Source organism: Aricia agestis, chromosome 3, assembly GCF_905147365.1.
Source record: "Aricia agestis chromosome 3, ilAriAges1.1, whole genome shotgun sequence".
Taxonomy (NCBI): domain Eukaryota; kingdom Metazoa; phylum Arthropoda; class Insecta; order Lepidoptera; family Lycaenidae; genus Aricia; species Aricia agestis.
In genome coordinates this window covers 12,323,261-12,344,712 of record NC_056408.1, presented here as the reverse complement: position 1 = coordinate 12,344,712, position 21,452 = coordinate 12,323,261, and positions in this window count along the sequence as shown.

The window sequence follows — 21,452 nt, the reverse complement described above, 5'->3', positions numbered from 1 at the left end:
CGAACAATTTTTCAAGCCGACTTTAGCGAGCGTTGTATGTTCTAAGCATTTATATTCAATGTATACACGTATATTTTAGTTAACTATAAAATTAAACATATTAGAACAACATAATATTACAAGTAAAAATAATTACTCCACACTTTATACATTAAACTTTGGAAAAATTAAAAAATGGACTATTAAAATTATTACAATCAACAAAAAATGTTGAACAGTTCGACTCCACTCATACTTTACTTCACCCTGTTCCAGCGGCGAAGTGCGGCCGTAAAATTATTGAAGTCCTTTTTTGGAATTGTAATAATTTAAACTTTAAGACATATGGACGATGGTTGAATTTAGTTTGAAGCGTGCGTCGTTCGTAAAAATTTATTGCTTTGTAAACACACATTGTACATTGTTTTAAAAAAAGATCTTTAATAACTGTTATTAAGGTTGATTTTAGATAAATGTATACTTTTTTAAACACTTTTACTTGGCGACAGATTTTCGAGAGGTTTTGTATGGGACTGTGTATCTTGTATATTAGTGATCGAAGATCACAGTGTAGCATTACGTATACTTCCTTCGTCCTTAGAACGTGAATTAACATAAAAATATTTAAATATAATATTAAACAATTCGCATATCCTGCGAATGACAAAACCCGTAGGTTACGCATCGTCACTATTCGTATTATTGTATACCCAATGTTTCTATGGCGCTATATATTTTAGTGAGGTTTCGTTTCGGCAAAACCCTAAATGTTATCTCGTAAAGATACAAAAATATGCCGATATTCATCCACAGCAAAAAAGATATTCGCAGCGGAAAGTCTACGCGATAAAGTTGTCTGGTGTCGTCCTGGAGCGCTAGGTGTGGGCCCGGAGGGCTGCGGAGGCCGGCGTGAGGGCGCGGAGGGGCGAGGGGGTCCCGGGCGTCGAACCCGGCGTGGGTCGGGGGTCAGCGGCGCAACACACGATCATTAGCGATGCATGCGCCCGCGCACACGGCTACCCGGTGCACGACACGACACCGACTAAATCGTTATCGTACACGACAATTGATGGTATTGTTGCACCCGCTTTGTCTTTGTAAACGTCGGACTTATCAGTTTTAATAAACTTGTAAGTAGCATGAAGGCCGATCTCAATTGAATCCAGCCCCAGGTTTGTTTACACTGGAGTTGTATGGCAAATATATTATTTTGTTTGGATTCAGACAAAACCGTTCGTGGTTCTGTCTATTCTACGAAGTTTTCGAGTGAAACTTGCAATTACTCTCCGTGAGGACTTTTATCACCTCCTCCCAGGTCAAAGCTTTTAGAATACTCTTTATATAGCATGACTGTTCGCATAACTAATAGCAAAATATAGGTATATAAAGAGCTACAAAATTCAAATTTCAAAAGTCATCTCTACGTAGAGTATAAAATGAAGACTACCTGTTTTCAAATCAAACGTACATGTAGTTTTGTAAACATATCGTATTAGTAATATGCCGGAACCATTTATAGTTGGAAAGAATCATATTATTAGAATGATAATTGAGGATTATGACGAAGGCCGGGGACCGAGAAGATTAATGTCTCACTACGGAAGAACCGACTTCATTTCCGCGCTGTTTTCAACTCACGACTCGGTATTGTACGCATGCAAAAGTTTTGCCTACTTCGTATTTATCGTGATTCATTTTAGTTATAATAATATGACGTCGGGAAATTATTTTGTAATAGGTAGGTACTGTTTGTGTTTCCCTATTTATGAGGACAATGCACCATACACGGTCACCGGTTTTATGGTATGGTTTAATACACGCGAACCGCAAAGTTCGTTTTCCTGTATATTCGATAGTACCTCGCACGTAATTCCGATCGAAATTACCGTCATTGTAATCGATTTTCTCATTATGTTGTGCCATGAGAGAAATTGATTTATATTATGGTGGCGAACCTTCTTTATTTGGTCGGGCTATGTCCTTCAACGTTACGTAGGTCCATCTGCTTATGAATTATTTCTCTGATAGTACAGACATAATATTTATTGTTTTATTTATGAGACAAAAAAGTTTGCAGAACCGTTTTTGTAACAAGATTCCATTAGCAGCAAACTGTTTCAGCAAGCGAAACCAAGGTAGCAGATAATAATCCGTGCGCACGAAGAAAGTGGGCGGATTCGGCGAATTTTGTCAACGATCTAATTACTGCAATTGAAATCTGAAAATTAGACGCGTACAATGGAATCGGTATGAGTCAATCGAGAAAGTAAACCGCCGAGCATTGTTCCGAGTGGATGCGCGGCTGCGGCGGTACAGCGGCTGCGTGGGCACGAGCCGACAACTGTACCAGCTCTCTACACCAGCGGCTCCCAAAGTGTGCCTAGTAGAGGCGATAGACGTGCGAAACAAAGCAACATGATGAACATAGTTAACCCCGGTTTCGTTAATTCGGGTTCTTACCATGGGAGCGTACTTTTCTGAAAATACTTACCTATTAATTAGGGTTCCGTACCCAAAGGGTAAAACTGTTCGTCTGTTTGCCCGTCTATCTGTCTCCAGGCTGTAACTCAAGAACGGTAATAGCTAGAGGGTTGACAATTTTACAGATTATGTATAATCTATTGCCGCTATAACACCAAATACTAAAAACAAAATAAAATTAATATTTAAGGGGGGCTCCCATATAACAAACGTGATTTTTTGGCCTTTTTTTGCTCTATATCAATAATGGCAACAGGTAGGTACTTGAATTTCTCAAAGTCCTTAGTTATATATTGTGTACTTTAATATTTAATAATAATATTAAAATAAAATAAAAAATTAATCCCATACAAAAAAAAAACACAATTTTTGGCCTAATTTTACTCTCGGTACGGAACCCTTCGTGCGCGAGTCCGACTCGCACTTGGCCGATTATTCTAAATACAATATACCTAGGATAATAAACATAAAAGTGTGTCAGGCTGAAAAAGATTGGGAGGCCCTGCCGCCTATACCATTACTCATCATTACTATCGCCATTTTCGGCGACGAAAGCGAATGTGGGATTATTGGACTAATTAATATCTAGGCAGGTTGTCACGAGTTGTGGGTGTTGAAATAATCGCGCTATGACAAAGTACACGCTAAAGAATCTGAAAGTGCTCATAATACGGTCTATACTATAGAATATGTTGCCGACTAAAGTAGTCGTAGTAGTAGTCAACAAGGTACCCTTATAGTTTCGGTCTGTCCGTGTCTGTCTGTCTGTCCGCGGTTTTGCTCAGAGAATGTAGGACCTACAAAGCTGTAATTCGGCATGAATATTAATGGTGCCGACAAATTGGTATATAAAAGCCCATTTATGGAGGAAGGCTATAGGCTATATTTTATCACGCTAAGACTAATAGGAGCGAAGAAATAGAGGAAAATGTGGAAAAAACGGGGGGAAGTTATTCAGTACAGTAGTCACGAACTACTGAAGAATTTTTTATGTTATTTGGCACAGATAAGAAGTAGACCACGTGAAGGATCATAGGCTATTTTTTGTGGATTAATTTGTCTGTGAAATATCTAATTTACGCGGGCGAAGCCGCGCAGAACGTCTAGTATTTTCTGAAAGATGCCTGTATAGCTGATTCTTATGAAATAGAGTAAATTTTAGTCGACATGCCTACGAAAATTAAAGCGAATGTCAATATTCTGATCATGGCCATCATGCCCTGGAATGGTTATTTTATTCTCGGTATAAAGGGGGGTTATATTTTAGATGTGGACAAGTGAGTGCACACGAGCGGCGTGGTCACGGTCCGTGCGCTCCCCGCCTCACACCCTACCTGCTTGACCGTAAATTATAAAGGTTGGGTTTATATTTAAAATATCAAAGCCAACGGGGTGGCTACTCATTTATAAGAACGCGAGAGCTTTTACGCTTGTTTAAGAAATTATTAAGTATGAGTAGACTAGGTTGTGTTCTATTAAGATATTACTTATTATAGTATAGGAAGGCCTGTAACCTAAAACAAATCTAAGGGCGTAGAAATTAGAAAACATCCTGCTTCGTACTCCTATACTCTTCTGGACAATTTGGGGTCCTATTTGACGTAGTGCATACCTTTCCTTTGGCCAATAATATTATGATATCAGGGGATCATAATATTATTAGGTTTTTGTATGCAATTAGTTACAAAGAAGTTGGTACGGAATTCCATTAATGTCGCAGTGTGGGTGAAAGCATTAGAACCGCACACGTGACACGTCTCATTTCAGATGCAATAATCCAATGAATTATTACAAAACATTTAACGATTGACTACGACATAATGTTACAGATTAACCGTAACAACTAATAAGAAACAGCTGTTGAAGCAACGTGTTTGTTTACACTTTTACTCAGCTCACCCTACACAAGAACTACGCGATTGTTCATTGTGGAACGCGTTAATGATCATAGAAATGTATGTCTGTGAAACACTGGGACGTGCCTTGCTGTTCCCAGACCGAGATAACTATGGACATTAAACACTGCTAATCTATTGAGCCGATTACCGAGCTGCGCCTATTTGTATTACACCAAGAGGCTATGAAATTATGAAATGTTTAGTACCGATTTCAACCGGCTGACCGATTGAGCCAGCAAATGAACATAAAATTAAGGTCTCAATTAAAGACAAGACAAACTGAGACTTTGGCTATAATCAGAATGAATAGTTTATTTCAAATACAACGTTAAGTTATTCCTTCAAATAATAATTTCCAGCAGGTGAAATTAATGAGAAAGAAAAGTAACTCCTTAAAGAATTTATGTTTGGGTGTTTCGGTGCCAATGTGTTAAAATTATTAGTCACTGTCGTAAATGGACATTTTAGACAGTAAAAGGTGTTGATGCAAGTGAAAGTTAATTATCATCTTCGTAATTATTTTCAGCATTAATTAGCGGTCATTAGTTAATTGCTTATATTTCGGCTGCAACTCTCGAGATCAAAAAGCTTGACTGGCATCCACGTCATCGAAAACTATATTGTACAACAATATTTGATGTGGTCCAAATCACAAAGCTAGTCATAACTTCATAGGTACTAATATTTTTTATATGAAAATTGACTAACCGCGTGGTTTCCACCGTAGCGAGCAAACGGGCACATCCAAAAAGTGTCATCGAAGAGCAACATCCTTTTATCGACGACGTGAAATATAAACAAAATTTTAATTTTGGACCTCCAGAGTCGCTTATATTTAATCTTTTATTTGCCGATCAGTTTCGACGATGTTTCGATAAAGAAACTCATGATTGATCGCCTATAACTGTTGTGTTATCGCGATGGGAAATGGAAAGAAATTAATGATAAACCGATCAATATGACCGGGCTTCCAAATGCGTCTTAATTTTATTGGTTTATTGGTGTCATTCGATACGGCATAAATACATTCGTTTTATGACTGTTCCATGACCAAATCTGTTGTTGTATCACGTCTAAAACCAGCTCGCTGTATTCCTCACAAGTCACAAACAACTGATGATGGGAATTTCGACGTTCATGATGTCGGCATTTCCAATGCACAGCGCCAAGTGCCTTGCCAACACAGTGTTTCGTGCGGAGGATGTTGTTGTGTATCAAACTGAATTTAACATTCCTTTAGTCATTGTTTTGTTGCTGAATTTTTTATTTTTTTTTATGTTTAGTTTTTCGTAAGTTACGTTTAATTAAGTGCCGTTTATGTAGTGTGCCTGATAGTGACCATCAATTTTACAAAGAAAGGCATTGTCAGTAGATGTTTATGCATAAAGCTTCATGGAACTAATGCGAACACAATATAGCATTGTTAGCTGAAGACCGCGCGTGGGCCGCCGCTGTAACTCAGACTCCATCGATGTGGGTCAAACATTAATGTGATAATTAATATGTCTTATTGCTCTGCCCAAATATGACAAACATAATGAAGCCGAAGGAGTCACACCGAAAACCCGGAGAAAGTATTCTCGGAAAATAAATAAACATTCGATTCGATTCTTAGAAAGTTTCGATAATAATAATTACTGTCGCAAGAGAATTAATATGGAATGAAGTTAATAGTTTAAGATAATGCCGTATATACCATTATCCTTCCGCATTAAATTTATCGAATGTCCCTGTGGTGTTTAATTTAGAGACTATTAATGTCCGCCATTATGTTAGGCTAGGTTGTGTAGGCTTCGTTCTTATTTCGATGTAAAAGGGTTCGTATTAATTTATAGAAATATATTTTTCAAACGTTCCCCTTGCGATCAATTCCGATACCTATCCGATCAGTCCGATATCAGTCTTCACGTTTATGAAAACGCTAAGGCCTGTGCTTTCATCATTATTTCCAATTCTTTTGAACGTAACTTTAAACAATGCAATAGAATGTGGAACATTTAATATAGATTATATCTAGTAATTTGATCTTTAAAAGTAGGTAATAAGAACATGCTGGGTACCTAGAGATAGTTACAGTTAGTTTCGGTCCTGACTCATCATTGCCAAACAAACGCACTAACCCAAATTAAACAAAACATATTCATGTCGTTTATTGCGATAGCATTTGAAATGGTTTATTGTTCGACTTGAGCTTGACCTATTTTTGCAGCTAAAAAAAATATTTTTTTATTAAAAACTTATTAGTTTTTATGTTTCTACTACTTACTGGTTAGATATGTGATACGTGTGGTTAACTCTTTCATAAGTATAGTAATATTTTATGGAATGATACAGTAACACGTGCTTCGAAATCACGATGTAGTCATAAGCCGCCAAGGAAGCACGTTTTTGAGTCAGTGATAGTCGATAGACGACCCTTTGTGTCGGTGTCGATAAGATTTGCCTGTATAAAGCACACTTAGATCATTCTCGATCTATAGCAGAAGAAGAATAGAATTATGAATGGGCAGACAAACTACAAAAGTTTTGGTCCCGTTAAGGGACCGCGCGCCATCGCACTTATCAGTGAAAAAACATATGGCTTCATGGAGCATGGTCGTAAAGTCTTTATCCCATTAATATTGAAAGTAGAGTTTTCTAAAGTAAGCAAACGAAGCCAACAAGTTCGCGTCTGCGGAAGCTCTCGACCTTAACCAGTAGTCATGTAACTCAGTACTCACGTCTTAATGTAAGCAATTTTCCCCAATGATGTGTTGATTGGTTTTCGACGGCAATTTGTATGGGCAAGATTGCATTCCAAATATCTACTTTACGAACGAATTTAATGGTGGACCTCGGTTTTGGATCGATACCGACTATGTATTTTAAGGTAGGACAAGTAGGTAAACGAGGTTTCCGGTTATGGACCGGCAACGCACCGACCGCCCACGTATCGGCTGGAATCGCAGGAGGCGTTGCACTATAGCACTGCAAACAATCTTTTGAGTAATTCGCGCGTTCGCGGAAGTATTTATCTGATACTGCCGCTTGCACATAAATCGTGCTGGAATATACCATTTCGTTAGCGATTTATATTTTACGGTTTAGGCTTGCCTTTTAAAGGAGCTGCTAACTGTTCGCGATAAATTTTCCCGAGAAGCCTGTACTGCGTCGTCGTATATTTTAATAGGACGCAAATGTGCTCTCAAATGGAGCACATATGAACTAGCCTCATATGTGCTCCATTTTCCTCTTTTCTCTGTCGATGACTACGATTCACTAACGGCCGCTCCCAATATTTGATCTATCTCTGGTTTTGCCCTACTAGAGATAGGAATAGCTCAGATTAGACATTAGAGACATATATTTTATGTCAATTGTGAGCTATTCCTATCTCTAGTAGGGCAAAACCAGAGATAGATCAAATATTGGGAACGGCCGTAACTCGACTTACGTAATATGAGCTTTTAAAGGCATTTCTATCGCGTACCTTAACGGTTGATCACTTTTGTTTTCGTACATCTTCTGGCGGCTGGCGGCGAGACTTCTGACCTTGATTACATACCACCTACCGTTGTCTTCATTGTTTGCAATAATTTGTCATCTAACATGACACGGTTCTCATTTTCATCAAAGCGAAATATAATATTAGGCGAAAGTTGTACCAATTCGAGTAATTGTTGTTTCTTAACAGTAAATTTGTAACAACTGCACTAGATATTTTGTAAATATTTTGACGAAGACGAACAATATAATATGTAAATACATTGTTTTACAATTACCAATTAGTATTGTTATTAAAATAATTATTTTTATTCAGTTGGTGCTCTACAAAAAAAACTAATGTAATTTAGGTACAGTCATGATGACGAGTCAAATTATTATGGACGTGAATGGGGAATGTATGTAATTAAAATTTTGTGTACGGTGTTCGTAGCGACTCGCGTGTTAAATTGTTAATGTTTTGTGCTGCGCTTCGCCGAGATATTGTTTTCAACTGATTTACTTCCTTCACATAAAAGATAACCGTAATTGATATGTGCGGGTGCATTAACATTCTTCCTCGATCACCCGTCTAGGCAGGTGCTAATGACTTTTAACCACTTATTAACACTCAACCACCGAGGAGGCAGGAACTGTTTACACGAGGTATTACAATCTAGATCATTAACATGCCATTCGCGTTTATCTCCCTCGCGTTATTAACGATATTAATTGTACTTTGATGTATCGGATGATCTCCGCTGTGAATCTGTCGACAGTATAAGGCTTCCGAGACTCGTATTGGTTATTTCTTAGCCTTGTATAAATTTGGAAAAGCGAAGAATCAGGATGTTGTTCCTGCTCGTACTGTGACAAAAGGTCGTTAGCATCCTCGAGGAAGTAAATTCGTGCAATAGATGTATCACATGCGATCGAATAATAATAATTTGGCTCAAATATTCGCCCTATATTCCGTTTTACACAGGAAGGCGTTGATAACGTTGCCCACTTCTTTGACACAGAACATGGAACATCCGCCTACGTACCGACATTATAGATTGTTATAGAAGCAATTGCACACTCTCCTTTCTAATGATTTGCACTAAGTGTGACAGTGACCTCGAATTTAAATTATGGGAACGAGCAATTTGGTGTATTAAGGATGACGAGTGGCGATGTGTTGCCTCCTACGCGCACCTTCGAAGAATCGAACTGTACAAGAGCGTATGATGGCTTTTTGCCCCATTTACACTCATATCGGTAACGGCATTCACACCTGGAAAATTTCCATCCGATTCTGCTCTCATTAACGTCTTCTTCTCGATTTATATGAACTAGGAATTTACTTCAATTGGAAATCACTCGTGTATTTACCTGTAAGTAGCTATAAATATTAAATATCCATTAACGAAATATGTAATATTATGTTTTTAAAATTAAAGTACAATATTAGTATTTAGTAATAGAGCGTTTTAATCGTTTCGAACGAGTGCGTAGTTTTCTACATAAATAAACACGTCGCAGCTTTATTTTTCCTTTCATAACAGAAATACTCAGGTGAAGGTTGACTAATAAAAAGTCCAGATTTTTTTATTTTTGTCTGTTATTAAGGTTCCAAGTTGCGTATGAGTCACGCTCGCAGGATCTTTGTTGTTCTTCTCGGAAGCTCAACATATTATGTCTTTGTGGAAAGGCATTTTTTTTTATGAAATGAGGGGGCAAACGAGCAAACGGATCACCTGATGGAAAGCAACTTCCATCGCCCATGGACACTCGCAGCATCAGAAGAGCTGCAAGTGCGTTGCCGACCTTTTAAGAGGGAATAGGGTAATAGGGGAGGGTAGGGAAGGGAATAGTTGAGGGTAGGGATGGGAATAGGGTAGGGATTAGCAGATGATGTTTTAAGCCTTTTAGGTTCTTTTCTTATCTTCCAATTTACTGCAACTAAAACAATACTTTTCCTATATGTCTTTTATTTTTTGATATTTCCTTATTACAAATATGCTGCTAGTTGCACAGTGCACACCTTGTTTTCATGATTCCTAAAATCTTACGCTTGATGTGAATCAATATTTTAACTTTCAGAATCTAGGGCCTCGTTTATTTTATAAGTAGGTTAGATGACGAATCCATAATAATGAGTTGTATTAAAAAACATCCGATATTTGACCTGAACGATTACTTGTATGAGGAGAACCGTTACTTCTGAGTTTGTTAGTCATTATTGCGCAGTATTTCGACATTTTTACCAATTACCCCCTTAAATATGAGTTCTCGTTCTCTACATATTTCATAGAACATCTCCCATTACGCCACCATAAAGCCTACTAGTTGTGATGTGTTCTCAGAACGGCCAGATTTTTTACTGTCAACTTGATTAGAGGAACAATTACGTTTGGTATCCCAGGAAGCCCATTTATAGGCGTGATTTTGATAAGTTGTTTTGAACTCGCAGCGGCTAACTAACGTATCAGGTTTGTACAGACTCCATTTACGGCTAAGTATAAATTCGACTCTATTATTAGAGTTGCGGATATACTTAAAGCGTATGTTGCTATAACTATATTATGTGCTACCATTATTTCAATTCGGAGAGAACCTACTAGGAAAAGAATTATAGCCAATAAAGCGTGACTTACCATAAAGGCCAAAGCATCTTTTGTGTCTGTGACTTCATCGAGATTTAATAACCGGTACATGATATATTGTAATATTTGGATTAGGATTTTTATTATTGTTTTGCCATATAAAGTATTTCGCCCATATTCATTTATTGAAGTGACTAAATAAGTATGGCACCATGGCAACGTCCATCGCTATCCCGTCGCACAAACAATGGTCGCCGTCAGTCTCGAGTATAAAATTTGGTAAAAATCAGTAAAGCCGTTTCGGAGGAGTACGGTAACTAACATTGTGACACGAGAATTTTATATATATATGAAGATTATATTATTTTTATTGTGCTTTTAGAATTTTACTGCGGATTTCAAATCTTATATCTTTATACGAGCAATTGTTGTATATAATATAATATATATTTCCTAAGATATGTATCTTGTATATAATATATAATTGGAATCTCGGAATCAGCTCCAACGATTTTCATGAAATTTGGTATACTTATAGGGGGTTTCGGGGGCGATAAATCGATCTAGCTAGGAATCATTTTTAGAAAATGTCATTTTATTCGTGTTTTATCGAATACCGAGTAAAGCTAGGTCAAATAATAATAATAATAATAATATCTATGGACGCTTCACACCACGTCAGTCTGGCCCTGTGCTAAGTACCTGAAGGACTTGTGTTACAGGTACCAGACAACGGAAATATATTTAATACTTTTATACTATACATATATTTAAGATTTTTATTATATCATACACATATTTAATACACATCCAGACCCGGGAACATTGAAAACTTTTTGTTCCGTCGGCGGGATTCGAACCCGCGACCCCCGGCTTGAGCTACCGACGCGCTCACCACTGAGCCACAGAGGTCGTCTAAAATAGCTAGTTATTACTAAAGAGAGACCGAAGAGTCTGAAAAAATTTAGATCATACGCCGTAATCATAAAACATAGAACTCTTTCTTTGGACAATTACACGTTATATCGTGCCAAATAGAGTGGGTAATTAGTATGAACTACTTAGATTCTTTAGAGCGGCAGACAAAAAATTTGAAACAATTAATCGTATGGAGGTGACCGATTTTCGTTTCGTTTGTCTAACCGACAGCAATGAGCCATTTGGGTCAATGGACCTTACCGTTCGTCGTTACTCATAGCCTCCGGGGCTGTTTTTGTCGCCGTCCGTACGTCACTAACCGTTTGCCATAGGTCACCTGACATATTGCGACATTACACCTCGACTTGCCTCATCGGAAAATATATTTTACCAGTGTTGATAATTCGCGAGAAAAGCTAACGGACGCAACGCCTAACGGTAAAAGATCATAACATGAGACGATCCGTAACGCAACACTCATGCAATCGTTGTGGTCGTTCCCTCGTCACGATGCCTAAACACTAAACAGTAATTAAATACATTTGGCCTCATTATGAGCTGCATTAGAGATGCCAGGATTTGGAGCTGATGATAATGAACAAAGAAATGAAATAGAAATAGTCAAATCGTTGCCGTAGAACAGATCTTATGATAGTTGCAAAAGTATGTATTTACGGTCTGTACCTAAGTGGGTCGAACGAGTTATACATGAAAGCCCTTTATGGTATAAAAATTATACAAGCGAAAAATTGTTGGCAGTGACATACATCACAGTCGAACGAGCAATGTCTACGTTTAGAATTATAGATCTTTTCATTTTACACTTAAGGCCTGTATTCACTTTGATTAGTGATAAGTGCAGGTGATTAGTAATCAGGAAAAATTAGTGTGGACAGCGACTGATTAGTGCAAGTCCTTTAGTTTCTCATAATCACTAGTCACTTACACTCGCACTAATCAAAGTGAATACAGGCCCTTAGAAAACGCATACAAATTAATAAGTTACAGTGTTGAAGTATAGCTCTACATAGAGCTCAATCACAGAATATATATTAGTAGTACCAACAGAAGTCCAACTCGTGAAAGCCGTTTAAAAAAATAACAACTCTTGCTGCGATACTATAAAGTTCAAATTCCGACCGCGCAGTGCAAGGTGCCTACAATTATATTTGCCTACATGTGCGCTCTCATTCTATCGCGTAAGAGGTACCCTTTCTGACGAAATCAAGATTGTCACCTTTTAGAAAATAAAATAATCTTCTTTTAATTACTATAGCTACTAATAGCAAACTTTTTTATAGTAATAATCAAATTTTAGTAACCCAACGTATATTTTATAAAAGTTTTATATTCGATTATGGTGTAGGAGCTGGTCAGGATTTTTTTACAACTTAAACATAGTAACTTGTGTTTATTTATGTGTAGTATGCGGTTTGTTTGTAACAAATTGGTTTATTTGCTATGTTTGTGTATTTTTTTTTATCTTTTTTTGTATTTTAAAGTCTTAAATTACTTTATTGAAATATTTCTTTGACTTTTTTCAATTGTTCATATTTATCAGATTAATAATGATTCTGTCACAGCGGTTAAATCAGTACGTAGATATATGCGACGAAAAAATCTTGCACGCGCGTCACCGCTCGCTTGTGAGTCCCTTGTGATCTGCCCCTTTAAAGGGGTACTTACAGTTCGATACCTAAAGGCGCGAGTGGGACAGGCCTGGCTCAATTAAAACTTGGTTAACGCATTAAAGACTTAGTATTACATATTTACATGTAAGGAATAATTACATAATATTGTTACTACTAATATATATTCTGTGGATTGTAACTTCAATTACGAATTTTATAACTGATAAAATGTTTTTTCTTGTTTCAGGTAATTGTTTTCACTTTTCACACATCAATATGTCGATTTCTGTAATTGAGGTGAGGTCAATTGGGCAAGTTCTCCATAAAATTGAAGCTATTATTATTTTAAACAAAGAAGATAGGTCTAATATTAACGTTATACGAATATTTGATATGTTGGGCTCCAATTAGGGAAATAACAATTCAATTAACTTAATATAGATGAATCAACAAGTGTCTGATAATAATAAATTAAACAAAGAAAATATTGGTTGAAATTCCACGTTCGTGTTCCTCTAGCGACTAATGCGGTGTACTCAGTGTATGTACTGGGATAAACTCCGCTAGGGTTGTTTATTTGTGTTAGGTAGAGCACAGTGTATTGTGAGACCGGAGACGGTCGCTGGAACTGGCTCGACAGGCTGCCCGGCAAACCCGGCACTCGGCACGAAGGTCAGCCCTCCGCGACAGGGGCCGTAGTGCCCGGCGTTAGAGTCCCGAGCGGCGGGCCGCAGGAGAGAGGCGGAGGTGGGGTCCTCCGCGGCGCGACTCGCGAGCGTGCGTTTGCCTCCCTTCAGTTCAGTCGCAGCGGTGCACGCACACCGCACGCAGTTCTCGCGCGCGCTACGAGAAGGTATGCACGTACCGAGACCACGGCTGTGTCCGTCGCATCGCGATACTAGCTCACGTTTCCGGTGCCTTGAACTACGAATCGATCGGTTTAATTCAATATTTCGTTTCGCCAATCGTGTTAATAATTAAAATCGTGATATTGAGTGATAGTGATTTCTCGACGAATTTGAATATATTTTTTATACTTATATTGGAAAATTTACATCATTGTTTACCCTTAAAATCGTCTCGACTGAGTAGACTGGCATAATACATGGATTCATACATAATTTATGCTTTCATGAGCTATGCGTCTCGCATGAAAATAACTAATTATAAACAGTGTCTCTACAAACAACAAACTGGAAGTCGGCGTTCAAAATATTTACTCTGTGCACTCGACTCGGACGGATTCCTTTGTGTTAATTTCGAGCGCAACAGGTTGCACACAGTGGTCCAGAATAGATTCGTGTTGCACCAGTAGCCGCCTGCCGCACCCGTGCAGCTGGGGCGAGGAGCGAGGATGTGTCGCTAGCGGGCCATATGGCCGCTCTCGAGTACCCATATCGGGTCGACCCCAAGGCGACACTTGTTGCACTTATACGGCATAAATGCTCCACATAAAAACTAACTCGCACCAGTAATCATTTCATTATTTACACTCTTATCTATCGTTATTTGTAGCGAACTCGTAGTGAGTTATTTAGTGAATATTGCTCTGATGTATTAATTTATTCTATCGACTCGTCTATATGCGAGTGCACGAAAGATAGGAGCGACACCAGTTTGCGAATGCGTTATGCAAGTCGGAGTGCACGGCTGACGGGGCGGTTCGTTGACCAGTGCGTTGTCCCGCCACGCCACCGCCCACCGCGAAGGTCGCGGCCCACACCCCACATAACATGTATTTTGCCTTTCTACGCGAAATTCCCTGTTGCGATCCTTAGGAATCCTAAATCTGTTGTAAATTTTTCAATATAATATAGTAAATTCCTCGTTCCAGGTAAAATCGATATGTGTTCATCATCGTGTTCTTAACCTTTTGACTGGTGTAACCGTGAACATATTTTTAAGTTATTCTAACTGATAAGTGAAAATTTTGATCTCAAAATGGTGACTTCGAGAATACCGGCTTATTCTCTCAATTCGGAGTTCAACAGGGAGTTCAGAAGTTTTCGTATCACGCGAGCCACCCCGCGCTCGGCGTTGTACGCGCCCGCCATAGTGCCCATACACGAGTACCCGAGAGTCAGCGTCCACGAGAGGCGAGAAGCGCTGAAGGCCGCCCTCGCCAAGGCCTGGTCGTCCAAAAGTAGCGAAAAGAAGAAGCACGATACTTGGACCGCCCCGACGGAGCAAACGCGAGCCCCCATTACGGCCGCTGATTTTGATTATAAAACGCAAAATAAAGGCTCGTACGGTGAAGAAATTTCGCGTGTAGCCCTCGTCAAGAACGAGTTCGAAAGAAAGGATGCGGGTCTCATGAAATCCGATAACGGCGGCCAACCTGCGAGCTACACTTGCAGCAGGTTTAGCGGTAGCGGTATAGATATACAGGAAACTTTGAAAAAGAACTGTGATAAAGGATTACACACTAAAGATATAAATTATAGCGATTATATAAACAATGTTCCTAAATGTAAGGCTAGCTTCGAAAATAGCTTTTTAAAGCAAAACCTCGAGGAGAGATACGGAAAACGAAACGGATACGATATATCATCGAAACGTGTCGATAGAGACGTGAACCTAAACAACGTCGAATACAGTAGCCTCAATGGTGATACGTTCGATTCCACAAAATATTCACGTATCGCCAACGGAACTGAATCGATGCAGTATAAAAATTACTCCAAAGGGGAAACCGTCACTAGCAAGTTACTAAGGACGGATAGCCCGAAAACTGTGACAGTATGCAATGGCGAAAAACTCAACGGCTACAACGGTGTGGAGAGAAGAATAAGTAAGGAGCAGCGCCCTATCACAAACGTATCGAAAACAGTCGTGGAACAAAGACTCGCCGAGAGCCTCGAAGCAAAAGTTGCCGAGCTGCCTGCCTTGTACTTGGGTGTGGACTCTTGGACCCCAAAATCAGCTGCCTTCCAGAAGAACATGCGGGAACACGAGTGGAGCGTATCGTACGTACTAATGCCGACACGATGACAACTGACATAAGTCGCTTAACTTACTAACCTTGCACCTACCCCTAATCACAACGACAATATTTTGGTCTGAATGTGCTAGGAAAGAAACAAAAAGTAAAATGACTAAGTAGGTAACTTGGAGCCCGATATAAATTAACTTCCCAAAACGTAATTTTAAATAGTAAACAGTGTACAATTTGATTATGATATTTCAATAGCCAACATAATATTTTGCTAAACTTTAATTTTTAAGTGAACTAAACTGTTCCATAAACACGTATGTTTTAAATGTTAGGCTATATTTTGTGATAAAGGTCATAAGCTGGCGTAAAATATATGTTGTTTTACAAAACGAAGTGGATACATTGTCCGAATTAGCTTGTCTCAACATTATGCAGTATGACAGCAGCGAGGGTCTGGCGACCGGTTGTGCAAAGCCATTTGTTACACAAGCAGTTGTGACTCACCACTGCAGTTCTCTATTTTATCTCGTTCAATCGCTCTATTCATGAACCCAATATTGTATTATGCCAGAACCATCTTATGTATCGTTGAATTTTATTTGTCGCAGCCAGAATCGATTAAAGCTACGTACGAAGGTTGTCTTATATTTCTCTATTATAATGATCAGATTTTAAAATCCGTGGGCAGCACCCGCTGCTATAACTTACGAGATTCGTCTCGATAGCATTTTAGTGAATGTTTCAAGGTCTCGTCCCGGTTTGTACACTCGCAAAGGATTTGTCAACCTGGTTAGAATTCTGACGTAATGAATAATTCCTAAATTCCTAAAAATCTAATTATTAAAAAGTTTTAATGCATTTTTTCTCCGCGAAATAATCTTGCAAAGTTTAAATCATGAGAAAAATAACATTTTGCTGTGAATTATGCGATAGTCTTATCGGGAGAGCCACGTCAGGAAGAAGTTGTTTGAAAATGAATAATATAATATGCAATATTTATGTTTACAAAGTGGAAATATGGCTATTTAATTGACGTGCTAACAAAGCCGTCGACCCGATGGTAGCACCGCGTACATCAAACATAAGTTTTGACATTCGTCGGGACTCGGGTGTAGTTACGTAGCGCGTAGTATGCTGTATGATCAACTTTCACTGCAGACTTGTCGCTCTCGTGCGCCATATTGTTCGCGTTTCACGTCGCTAATAAATGTTGCTATCAGCGTTTATTTGCTCAAACAAACGAGAATTATTGTCATACATTTGTTATGCTCCTAATGCATTGTTCTACATAACAGTGTCATTTGTGGGTTTCGTAGAATCTTGTACTCCCGACTGTTTCTAGTTTCTACTATTATTTGTGCTCGCAGCCAAGATTCAACAGCTTAATTGGTAATTAAGTTATTAACAAGACCGACGAACCCGCCCATACATGGACGGACTACATAACTTGCCGTCAATTATGAAAAAAGCTCTTATTGGGGTCAAACGCATTTAAGACAGTTTAAATACATTAGAAATAGTCAAGTGGATAATGTCGTTTCTTTAATATTGGGTACCTCGGTTGTCATTGACCCGAGAGAGCGGGCGACGATTAGTCACGGCTGCACTGTTGACATGGTTCACAGAAATCGTTCATCCGGTGCGGCCTTGCCTGCCGATGAGCCGGCCACGCCGACCAGTAGCCCATACGCGGTGTACTCCGACCATTGAATGCTCCACAAAAAGCCACCGTCAAAAAAGGAAGGAGCCTCTTATAAAACGCTGTAGATAATTGGAAACTTGAAACTATTGTGTTCTACCATCGCTTCCGTGGGACTCCGAGAGATCCCACGAACATTTTTAAGCTTATTTTGTTTACGACGAACTTTCTTGTAATTGTTTTATCTGAGACTAGCTCTCCCGGTGAACTTCCCTGGACTTCTACGAATATTTTAAGACTAAAATCAGCCCAATCGCGAATCAGAATTAGCGCGACTAACACATTCGAAAATCCATTTTTATATATATAGATAGAGTATAATTCACTTCAATTGATAGCTGATAAAGTAATGCACGAATAAAATAACAAACTTGATGTTTACACTATTAACGAAATTAATAATGTTTTCAGTTTGTCACCCACTGCGTTGTAACTTGGTAAAATAGGCCAGCCACGCTAGGAACATATTTAGTAAACCGATAACATAGCATGAGGAAATATCCCTACGCCAATAGAATCGAGATGATTCAATTCGATACACATGTTCGATGTTTCTAAATATAAAGAACCGTTGTGTGAATACCGTATTTGTTTGAACGTTGACCGCGCCGTAGATTAATGTTTTCCTCCGTTGCGTATTATTTTAACCTATTTACTTAATATCCTCAATAGCTTCATGTTTATTATATTCAATTTTAAATTAAAATAAATGATTGGATTAAGCCATTTTGGTAGTGTGTATTCACAAATCTCTGTTTTCCAATCTTTCTTTGAGGCGAAGGTTTTAATTTATGGAAAGCATTTCTATAAGAATTTGTTGAAACTTGAAAACATATCCGCGTCCTTCGAATGACGAGTTTCACAAAGTGTTTACCCTCGTCGAATTTCGACATCCATCGCTTTCACTCTGTATGCAAATATAATGCCTTCACGATGATGTATTCCAACCAACCATTCCGCTATTTAATAAATTATCGGTTATACGGATGACGCTCGTTATATAACTCAATTAGAATAATAACTTGTTTCTTTCCATTTTTTGTTCCGAGCTTTCTTAAAGTCAACCCAATTTTAATGTTGGTTCCAAAGAATATCAATTTATAGGGACTAGGGACTATGCTGGGGATAGCTGATATTTTTTAGTAATTTCATGAATTTGTTAGTTATAGTTATAACTTATAACGCGAATTTAATTTAAAATGATAATAATTTTAGTCATTTTGTTAATGTGTACTCGACTACGATAAGCAGTTTTAGTACCCTATTGTTTTAATTTATATGTCAAATTATATTTAACATTTTGTGTAGGTACTATTTCAGTTTGAAATTTGATTCGTGTAGGTACTAAATTGTTATATTTTCTTCAACTCATGTCTGTGTGATTTTCCATAATAAATTCAGATAACGTTTCAAATTCACGTAAGACGTCGAGTTAAAATATTAATGTGATCGTCCATCGAAAGCGAAGGTTCCGGTGTTTGTTATTCGCTATGGGTCGTAGTCGCTTGTTCGGGAAGCTAAATAGAAACAGTTCGTTTTCGAATCTTATAGCTGCAAATAACTTATCACCGTAACAACGAGATATTACCTAACCATTAAAATTGTCAAACTAAATGATATGAACATCGGCGTTGTAGGTTAAATAAAACTTGTCCATGTCAATAACAGCAGTATTTCAAATAATTTGGCGTTGATATCAGCCGGTATAGGAGCTAATGCTACAATTTTAGTTGTATTGTTTCGTTTAGCAGTCACCTACGTTATATCGAGCTTAGATGTTTATATGCGGTCGGAGAGACTAGTCACCAGCGACACATATGATCACACAAGGTCCCGGCGCAGGCTCGCGTGCTCAAGTTCAACCTGTCGCCTGCCGTCGAGAACAATATGACATTACGCCTCGCGTACACCGACACCCGCGCAACGCCCGACCCCATTTTAATAGATTTATTACAATTTTATTCTTGAGCCTTCCAATTAAATAGGAAATGAGATCAGTCATTGAAAAGTTGTGAAGAGAATTCGTTAAACAACAGTTACTCTATAATCTATCTCCCGCGAAATAGGATTCTTCTTTTGCTTTTTCTCGTCATTTAAAACGCGAACTTTTCTTCGGTTTTCTACGATTTGATTAGTTTTAATTACTGTTATAGGTATTTAACGTTCATCGAATTTACAAAACTTCCAATTTTAACTTACTTCTTTTTGTTAGTTCAAATGCTGATATTTGAAGTATATAATACACGATAAGGAACTTCGGATATGTATCGCGCGGTATTTGCATTTTATCTGGTTGTTGCCCACGTGAATTGCCTATATTGGTATCACATTAAACGAGTAAAATATGCGCCATCTATGCTGCTCGTTCGTGTTATGCTCAATTTATATTCAGTTTTAATTCTGTAAATATTTTCTCGGCGTTGGGACTTCTGGTTACGAATGCTAAAAATATCTGTTAACTTACAAATAATTTCTTCTTTCTAAGTAACTACGCTGTACGCGCTGGTACTAGTGTGTTTACAGTCGTTAAATTAATTTATAATTTATCGTATTTTAAGTAAGAAGATATATTGAGTGTGTCCACTATTTTTTTTATTTACACTTTATTGCAAACAAAACCAATTAAAAAGTAACATATTAGAAGAAAAACGACCCAACAGGTTATTAAATGAACACAATACTTCAATCAATATTCGTTAGACACAACAACGTTTTATTGCTCGTTTTCGGTGCGCAGGCGACTCGTCGCTATTGTCAGTCTATCCGCGTGCGCAGTCCGCGACACTTCGTTACTGTGACGTAATTATCACGCTTTTGATATAGTGTTGTTGCGACCGTAAACATCGGTCGTCGACAGTACATTTTATACCAACGTTTAAATCGTGTTTAGGATCTTTTTAATTAAAACGTTTATAATAAAAATTGGTACGCGAATTTTTCGATGGTCTCTTTTAAGAGTAGCGGTGCGGGCTTGCTGTACGACTCAACCGCACAGCTTAGATCAACTCGTAAATCCGCACTCGGCCTGCGATGACCGTTCACCGACGTTAGTACTCCTCATGCACATTCTGACCTCACCTCGACTTGAAATCATTTGTGATCTAGTGTCGTTGTTCCTATTCACTAACCCTATAGCCCTCCGATCGCTGATTTCACAGCTCGGAGCATTCGTGGAGGCGGCGAAATGAGCGATCTAAAAGATCACACCACCGAAGATCACCCACGTCACACCGCCGAAGGAGGCATCACCGCGACGAGTCCTCGCCGCGTTCACCCCCTGAACAGGTGAGTCTTACCGTTGCATTTTATTTCTCTGACATGGAGATGAATGAATGTTATATGCCTTTCAAACACCTCACACTCGACTCCACTTCCTCCTACAGTGTCCTACCGAAAACGATTGAAATTGTTGTAATAATAGGAGTAACTAACACTTGATTATATGAATGGAATAGTTTTAGGAATGATTCAAAATTATATTGCATTTTCATTAAGTATAAACCGATTGCATCTGATTTGGCATAATATACGCGCGCGCATGCGCTTTCGCCCGTGAAGAAGCGCGAGAGACGGCGACCTCCTCACGTTAGCGCCCGTTCTATTTGCGTTCGCCTTCGTCACTTTGTACGCCTTTAGTCAGTTGCAAAGTTCTGCCGGCCGCCCGACGCGTTTTTGCCGTTGATCTGATATTCGAATCCATTACGAACGGTCGCGGGCGGCCAGCGCACGAGCCATGGCTGCCCAGCCTCCGCGTCTCCCCAACAATCTGTTGTTTTCCGGTCCGCCACCGTCTCTACCGCATATCGTACTATTACCGAGTGACATTAGACGCAGTAGTACACCCCGTACGTCTAACGCTGC